At 44.9% G+C, this 9,472-nt stretch overlaps 1 long non-coding RNA gene across 1 annotated transcript; it reads right to left on the minus strand.

Moving 5' to 3' along the window:
* Positions 1–3,984: 3,984 nt before the first annotated feature.
* LOC148143599 (uncharacterized) lies at positions 3,985–8,746 on the minus strand. The gene is made up of 2 exons (XR_015751272.1): positions 8,429–8,746; positions 3,985–4,851 (listed from the first exon to the last, which is right to left on the minus strand). It is a non-coding gene; the product is annotated as an uncharacterized LOC148143599 (long non-coding RNA).
* Between the last annotated feature and the right edge of the window lie 726 nt (positions 8,747–9,472).

The following is a 9,472-nucleotide window of genomic DNA, read 5'->3' on the forward strand; positions in this document are numbered from 1 at the left end:
CATCTCCCGATAGAGAGGAGTAACATACTACTGCCTCTGGGGTGAAGAGCGTTCTGTGGGCCTGTATAAATAAGTTGTTTGTGGATTGAGGAGTTTCCCCTATCAGGCTTCCCTTTTCTCGAGTCGGCCCGTCCTACAAAAAGGGATAATGTTCCTGGCCATATTTACCATAATAACAGGGTTGATCATTTTTATCTTCACTAGGCTTGCGACTGCAGGTAAAATAAAAAAAACATGGTAACGACATGATAACTCTCACTGATTTCTACTGTCCAGATGGACCATCTGGTCTTTCTGATGTAAGAGTCCATTGCAATAATCAATCTTCATCACGTTCCACACGTCAAGGGCGTCTGGTCCGGTGCACTGGTCGACATCTCCTCAGCATGGGTGGTGGATAATCTCGGATCATTCCTGGTCGCATCCATAGTCAGTGGCTTTCCCCATCAGGATGTTGTACGTGATCAGAAAGGTGAGGAGATAAGCGATCCCCAAATGTCCCTCCTCTTAGTTCAAGTATCTGTAATAAGATTAACATTAGAACAACAGCAAAATTCAAAACCCAACTGGACAGTGTCCACTCCTTTTGTTGAGATCCAGGATTCTCTCGTCCTGTTCCCCCCTTTTGATTGGTGCGGTCAATCAATTTACAACGGTGCAGTTGGACCCAAGCTGAGCGCTCAGCGACTGGGACCGCCGTAGGGGTGGGAAGTAAAACATGGAAGGGGCCATCAACGAGGTTGGAGACCTTTGCCAGTCCAGTTCTTGACGAGCACCAACGAACCAGGTTCTACCCGTGACGAGGCTGAAAGGGAGGGAACATCGCTGTAGGCCGCACGCTCCTGGGAGTGAAAGGCACGCATAACATTAGTTAGAGCAAGAACATAACCAATCATTGCTTCGGTCATGTGGTGGACGTGGACTGAGAAGGGTGCCGAATCGTTCCAAGGGTACGGAGGCGGTGACCAGAGAGACTGTCAGCTGGAGACAGTCATGTCTTGCCAGCAGATATGGATCGCATCTGGAATAAGGCCACAGGGATTAGCATAACCAGGAGAGTCCAGACTCTGCCATTAATTTGGCAAGTTTAGTCTTGAGTCTGGTTAAAACATTCAACAAGGCCGGCCGCCTGAGGATAAGCTCCATGCAGTTGCTGACAAATACAAAGCTGGGAACAGAGTTCTCCGTTAATATTACCTACAAAGGTGGTCCATTGACCGAGCTAATGCACGCAGGTATACTGAAGCAGGGAATTATTTCCTTAAACAAAATCTTCACCACAGTCTCAGCAGTAGCATGAAGAGGAGGGAAGGTTTCAATCCACTTACAAAAGACATCAACAATAAGCAAAACACATTTATAGCAACTCAACTCATTTCTCCAACTCAATGAAGTCCAGTTGAAGTGTCTCCAAGGGACCTCCAGCAAGGGAGTTCTCGTAGAGATACTTGAACTAAGAGGTGGGGGATCGCCTACCCATGGACCTGTTTGATCACGTACAACATCCTGATCGGGAAAGCCACTGACTGAGTATGGATGCAATCTGGAATGATCTGAGATTATCCTGGTGTCATTTGGTGCACCAGATCAGACGCTTTCAACATGGAGTCGCTTGAGCGATGGCGTGAGCTGCCAGAGGAAGTGGTGGGTGCTGATACGATGACAAGTTAAAAGGCCCCTGGATGGGCATATGAATATGAAGGGTTCAGTTGGGTCAGGGCCAAGTGATGGCAAATGCGACTGGAGTCATAGAGATGTACAGCACAGAAACAGACCCTTCGGTCCAACCCGTCCTTGCTGACAAGATAGCCAACCCAATTTAGTCCCAGCTGCCAGCACCCGGCCCATATAGGGGCCAAGTGATGGCAAACGTAACTGGATTAATTTAGGATATCTGGGTAGGTTGGGCCAAAGGGTCAGTTTCCGTGCTGTGTGACTCTAATTGTCTTCAGTGGAAGCAGAAGTGTGGTTATGAAGGCTGGACTTTCAGAGCATGTTTTGCCCTGACTGGGAGCAGAAGAGTTTGACTGAAGTGTGTTGGTGTTAATGCCTTGATGTCTCATTTTGCTCCCACCTTCCCAGGGTCATTAACCATTTTGTGTCTGGTCCTTCCTCAAGAAGCTGCATTGCAGGTTCACCCTGAATTGACACTTTTTTTTTTGCTTCCCAAAATCAGACCTGCTCACTCTCAGCAGGATCCCAGTGTTGTGAAAGATATTAACTTTCAGGTGGAGGTATCCAAAATTCAGAGAGATGTCAGTCTTGACGTTTTTACTTTTCTGCCCCTGTAAGATCCTGAATCAGCACCTTCAGGAGAATTAGATAGAGCAGAGAGGGAACAGAGGGGGAAGAGGGTGTGGGAGTGCTTTCAATTTTGTGGAATAACAAAAGAAAAGAATATTCCACAAAATAGAATTGCTTGTTCTGAATTTCTACCCTGCACTGATAGTGATGACTTTTGTAATCTGTTTTTAACTGTGTATTTGAAGATCTGAAGACTGAAGCTTCAAAATCAACAGATGAAGGGCTGATGCCCGAAACATTGACTCTCCTGCTCCTCAGATGCTGCCTGACCTGTTGTGCTTTTCCAGCGGCACACTTTTCGACACTGACTCTCCAGCGTCTGCAGTCCTCACTTTGACGTCAATGTCTGACAGTCACTCAATCCATCGGGACCGCAATGATTTTCAACTATGATTCTGTGAGAAGGAGCAAAGCGTTTTGTTTCCTGTTTGAGTACGTTTTCAGCATCAGTGGGACTGAATGAGAGACCCTACTGTTGCAGCGCACTGAGTCTGAAACAGTTATACGGCCTGGGAAGAGGAATTCACGGTGGGGAGGGGCTCCACACGCATGTGTGTGTAACTGAAGCTTCGGCCATGGAGAAACACGAGGAATCCAGCCCTGTGGAGAAACGATGGAAGTGTGGCGACTGCAGGAAAAGCTTCTGTGTCCCGTCTGTCCTGGAGACTCATCGGCGCAGCCACACCAGGGAGAGCCCGTTCCCCTGTCCCGTCTGCGGGAAGGGCTTCAGCACTTCCTCCACCCTGCTAACCCACCAACGGATCCACACTGGGGAGACGCCCTTCAGCTGCCCCGAGTGTGCAGGAAGGCCTTCAGCGATTCCTCCACCCTGCTGAGGCACCATCGGGTCCACACGGGGGAGAGGCCCTTCAGTTGCCCCGGGTGCGGGAAGAGATTTACCCAGGCCTCCAACCTGCTGACCCTCCAGCAGGTCCACACAGGAGAGAGGCCCTTCAGCTGTCCCCTGTGCAGGAAGGGCTTCACCAGCTCTACCAACCTCCAGAGGCACCAGGGAGTTCATGTACCATCGCAGGGGGATTGAAGGCACGATGGTTGAGTGCCAGTATCGACTGGACTACCAACCCAGTTCCAGGGGCTCCCGGGTTTGAATCCCACTGCAGCAGATGGTGCGATACAGGGTATGGGTTGAAATTGCCGAGTGAGACAACACTTCCTCCAGGTTAAGGCTGTACCAAGGATCCAATTACAAAGGGACAACTTGGTGGTGACCAATAGTAAAGAAGTGAGGTAGGGGGGTGGTGGGGTAGAGTGTACGTTTTGACCTTGAACTGTTTAAAAAGCAGCTACTTTTTCTCTGCCTTTTTGTTGAGGGGGTTTGAAGCTGTAACAAAGTTGGATCTCAATAAAAGTTACCTGAAATTACCCCCGGCTCAGACTCTCATTGAAAGCTTTGAGCTCCAAGGTTTTTGTTTTAAAGCTGCTCATTTCTTTCAGCTTCCTGCACTAAGCTTCCAATGTGGCGTATCAGATGGATCAGTGAATGAGCAGCCAGTTTCGTTAGAAATTGTGAATTTTTCAGGAGGGCATAGTGTGTCATTTCATCGGCGTTGTAAAGTTTACTGGCAGCATTGGGAGGTGTGGGCTTTGCTCACTAGAAATGATGTGGAGGAGCCGGTGGTGGACTCGCCTGGATGAAGTTAAAAATCACACAACACCAGGTTATAGTCCAACAGGTTTATTTGGAAATGTGAGCTTTTGGAGCACTGCTGCTTCATTGGGTAGCTGTGGAGCAGGATCAAAAGACACAGATTTTATAGCAAAAGATCACAGTGTCATACAACTGATAGCAATCTTGGTTTGTTCAATATATCCTGTTAAGTCTTTCACCTTTTAGAATGCGTTGCAGGTTTCAGTTCATTAATATGTAAATCCCAGAACATCTTTTGATTCACATTCTCAAGATGACTTAAGTTTTTTTTTAAAAAAGTGACAACTCAGCCCAGACAGCCCCGATAAAGGTGTGAGGTTCGAGTCTGTCAATGTCCCAATTTTGAATCAGACTGGTTCTATTTCCAAAGTAGGAATTTATAAAATATTACATGGATTGACTGCCTGCAGACTGTGCACTTTTTGAGCAAAATTGAATGTATCTGCAAACATAATTCTGCCAATACAAATTTGCCCAAAAAGTGATGTGTGAGTTTATGCATGAGTGCACATAAGAGTGTGATGGAGTATATGCCTGAGTGTGTTGGGGGTGTATGTGTGCGTGTCTGAGAGAGCACGTGTGTATGAGTGAGGTATGAATAAAAGCAAGGGCTTGCATTTTGCTAAAGCAAGGACAGTCAGGACTTGTACAGTAAATGGTAGGGCCCTGTGTCATGCTGTAAGAGAGAGACATGGTGGGGTTCAGGTACACAGTTCTTTCAAAGTTGCTTCACTGCGAGACAGGGTGGTTAAAAAGGCATTTGGCATACTTGCCTTCATTGTTCACCACATTGAGTAAAGGAGTTGGGACATCATGTTGAGGTTGTACAGGATGTTGGTGAGGCCACTTTCAGAGTACTGAGTATGGTTCTCGTGTCCCTGTAATAGGAAGAATACTATTAGAGAGGGTTCGGTAAAGATTTACCAGGATGTTGCCAGGACTGGAGGGTTTGAGTTATAATGAGAGGCTGGGACTTTTTTCACTGGAGCACAGGGGGTTGGGGGGTGACATTATTGAGATTGATAAAATCATGAGGAGTGGAGGTAAGGTGAATAGCAAAGGCTCTTCCTTAGCGTTGGGGAGCTCAAGACTAGGGGGGATATTTCTTTAAAGTGAGAGGAGAGAGATTTAAAAGGAACCCGAAGGGCAACGTTTTGACAGAGGGCGGTTTACACATGGAATGAACTTGTTGAGGATGTGGTCAATGCAGGTACGTTTACAAAGTCTAAACGACATTTGGATGGGTACATGAATAGAAAGGTTTAGAGGGATTTGGGCCAAACGCAGGCAAGTGAGGCTAGTTTAGTTTGGGAACCCTGGTCGCCATGGATGAGTTGGACCAAAGGGTCTATTTCTGTGCTGTCTACCTCTCTGAACCAGAAGTGATCTTATTGAAACCAGTAGAATTCTGAAAGGGGCTTGACAGGATAGATGCAGATAAAACGCTCCTTTGTGGTGGGAGTCATAGAATCCCAACAATGTGGAAACAGGCCATTCAGCCCATCTATTCCACACTAGCCCTCTGAACAGCATCCCACACATACCCACCCCCTTACTCCATATTTCCCATGGCCCATCCACCCTCAGTTTCACATCCCTGGTCACTATGGGTAATTTAGCACAGCCTATCCACCCTGACCTCTACACCCTAATCTATAAATTACCTTCTCAAAAATGTAATTTAAATGTCAAGTTTTTCTCTAAGAAAAATGTTAGTCTGACAACATTCGGGCGCAGACAGAATTCACACTTATTGTTAGAAAAGCTCTGCATTTGAATGACATTCTTGAGAAGGTAACAAAAAAGAAGTTCTGGGATTAACAAACCAAAGAGCAGAAACCTATTCTAAAAGATGAAGGATTTAATCTAAAATTGTTTGATGTGTCACATTTGCATGACCCTAGACTCCTTTGGATATAAATTATGATCATGATCTCATTCTCCACAACTACCTGATGAAGGAGCGGCGCTCCAAAAGCTAGTGCTTCCAAACAAACCTGCTGGATTATAACCTGGTGTTGTGTGATGTTTAACTTTGTCCGTGGGAAACACATGAGTTGTGGGTCTGGTAAGAGTTCTTATTTTGTGATCTATTCCAAGTGAAATTTCTCCTCTGCACAGACACGGGTGAACAGTTTGTTTTTGTGCTTTGTGCGAGATCGGGCTAGCAGCTTTTAAATCCTGATGTTAAACAGTTCAAGTAAACTGTCAATCAGCAATTATATTCCGAGAGTGGTACTACCAGCTCTGGTAATCCTGTTGCATCAACAGAGAGGGAGAGTTTGTCACATCTAAAGAGCAGACAGAAAAGTTATTTCGCTTGTTGAGTCGGTTCCTCACTCAGATGAGACTGGATACTGCTTTTAATGGATCATAAATAAATGCTACAATGGAACACCTTAAATTCAAGGAATTTTGAAAGGGCAAACGAACAGTAACTTTGAACAGAAATGTTCTTCCATTTCCAACCTTGGTTGAGCCAAATGAAGCATTTTTACTGATAGCTCCATAATCATGTTCCTGCTGGATTTTTTTCAGAGCAAACAATTTCTGGTGGGAGAAATTCTGCATCCTGGGAAGGCGGGGAAATTAGAAAAAAAGCTGTTGAAAGCTTTGAACTGTGGGCCCATGAGATCTCGTGGGAGCAGTGCATTTGCCAAAAACATTTCGGAGGAATTCTGTTTACCTGTTGGACTGAAAATAGTTTCCCCACTGAACGTTAAACAGGTATTGAGAACATTGCGCATTATAGAGTGTGTTCCTGAGGACTGGAGGAGGATTGAACTTGCCAACGTGAACCACACTTTGCAGGGAGAGGAAATTTCTCTGGATGGAATAGGTTGATGGAAGTCAACAATTGTCAGATTATTTCATGAAAATAACAGCTGGTATGGGGATCCCAGAAGAGGGGCGTCTGTAATGAGCACACAGAAACAAACCCTTCAGTCCAGGCCAACCAGATATGCTAAATTAATCTAGTGACCCATTTGCCAGCATTTGGCCCATATCCCTCTGAATTCTTCCTATTCATGTCCCCATCCAGATGCATTTTTTTCTTCGGAGAATACTTGGGTGAGAGCCAAGATATGCAATATCTCAATGTATAATAATGAAGCAGCTCATTTATTCTGAAATTATTTCAATTAGTTGGTCAATTGCCAACTAATAGCTGCATAACTGTCGTCAATATTGATACCCAGGAAAGCTATTTTGTTTAGTATATTTCCTTTGTAAAGATCTTATCCAAATTATAAAATGAATGTATTTTCATATGAAATAAAATTTGCAGTGTTTTATTAAATGGTTGAAAGTAACTTTACACTTAATTGCTCCATTTGGGTTTAAACATTGTGACTTAGATAAAAGTGATCTTTGCTGGGGGCATCTGAAGCTGTAACAATGTTGGGACACAATAAAGGTTACCTGAACGTTCTGCCGGACTCAGACTCTCATTGAAAGCTTAGAGCTCCAAGTGGTTTTTGTTTTAAAGCTGCTCATTTCTTGCAGCCTCCTGTACTAAGTTTCCAATGTTGTGTATCAGATGGAGCAGTGACTGAGTAGCTGGTTTCGTTAGAAGTTCAAATTTTTCGGGAGTGCAGGCACTGCATCGTTTCATCGGCAGTTTACTGGCAGCACTGGGAAGTATGGGTTGTGTTCATTAGAAAGGAGGTGGAGGTGCTGCTGTTGGACTAGGTGGGACAAGGTTTAAAAATCACAACACCGGGTTATAGTCCAACAGGTTTATTTGGAAGCACTAGCTTTCAGGGTGCTGCTCCTTCATCGGGTAGCTGTGGAGCAGGATCATAAGACACAGAATTAAGAGCAAAAGATCAGTGTCATGCAACTGAAATGATATATTGACAAATGTAGATTGCTGTTAAGTCTTTCATCTTTTAGAATGGGTTGCAGGTTTTATTTCATTAATGTGTACATTGCAGAACTATTATTAAGTCGTATTCTCAAGATCACTTAAGGTTTTTTTTAAAAACAGGTGACAGCTCAGCCCAGACAATGCATGAAAGGTGAGTCAGTATCCCAATCTTAAATCAGACTGGTTCTATTTCCAAACTAGGAATTTATAAAATATTATATGGACTGACTACCTGCATGTTGTGCGCTTTTTGTGCAAAATTGAATATATCTGTAAATATTATTCTGCAAATGCACCCCATCGTTATATGTGTGTGCGCGCGTGTGTGTGTGCACATGCTTTGTAAATGGAGTGTGATGGAGGAGAAGCCTGTGAGAGGGTGTGTGTACATCTGAGAGAGAGCATACGTATGAGAGAGGTACAGATAAAAGTGAGGGGTTGCATTTTCCTAAAATAAGGGCAGGACTTGTACAGAGGGATATGGGGGGGGGGGGGGGGGAAGAGGGAGGGGTTCAGGTACATACTTCATTGAAAGTTGCATCACTGGTTGGAAGGGTGCTTCACAAGGCATTCAGCCCACTTACCTTATTTGTTCACACCATTGAATAAAGGAGTTGGGACATCATTTAGAAGTTATACAGGATGTTGGTGAAGCCACTTGTAGAGTACTGAGAACGCTTCTGGTGGCCCGGTAATAGGAAGAATACTATTACAGAGGGTTCAGTAAAGATTTACCAGGATGTTGCCAGGACTGGAGGGTTTGAGTTATAAGGAGAGGCTGAGACTCTCTTCACTGGAGCACAGGAGGTTGAGGGGTGACCTCATTGAGATTGATATAATCATGAGGGTTCTAGGTAACATGAGCATCAAAAATAGCGAGGACCCTGCACGGTTATGTTAAGTGACTGGGGGGGGGGGTTGAAATTGTGGCATTTGGACACTTTAAATCCATCAGGAACAGCATCTCCATAGAGCATACTGTGCATGTCAGGTGAGGTGCCAGAAGACTGGAGGTTGGCTAATGTGGTGCCACTGTTTGAGAAGGGTGGTAAGGACAAGCCAGGGAACTTTAGACCAGTGAGCCTGACATTAGTGGTGGGCACATTGTTGGAGGGAATCCTGAGGGACAGGATGTACATGTATTTGAAAAGGCAAGGACTGATTAGGGATAGTCAACATGGCTTTTTGCGTGGGAAATCATGTCTCACAAACTTGATTGAGTTTTTTGAGGAAGTAACAAAGAGGATTGAGGAAGGCAGAGCAGTAATGTGATCTATATGGACTTCAGTAAAGCGTTTGACAAGGTTCCCCATGGGAAACTGATTAGCAAGGTGAGATCTCAAGGAATACAGAGAGAACTAGCCATTTGGATACAGAACTGGCTCAAAGGTAGAAGACAGAGGGTGGTGGTGGAGGGTTGTTTTTCAGACTGCAGGTCTGCGACCAGTGGAGTGCCACAAGGATATGTGCTCGGTCCTCTATTTTTGTCATTTACATAAATGACTTGGATGCGAGCATAAGAGGTACAGTTAGAGGGAGAGGCTTGAACAGGCTGGGGCTGTTTTCCCTGGAGTGTCAGAGGCTGAGGGGTGACCTTATAAAGATTTACAAAATTATGAGGGGCATGG

Source organism: Chiloscyllium plagiosum, unplaced genomic scaffold, assembly GCF_037043375.1.
Source record: "Chiloscyllium plagiosum isolate Xiang-an unplaced genomic scaffold, Cpla_swu_hap1 HiC_scaffold_27, whole genome shotgun sequence".
Lineage (NCBI taxonomy): Eukaryota > Metazoa > Chordata > Chondrichthyes > Orectolobiformes > Hemiscylliidae > Chiloscyllium > Chiloscyllium plagiosum.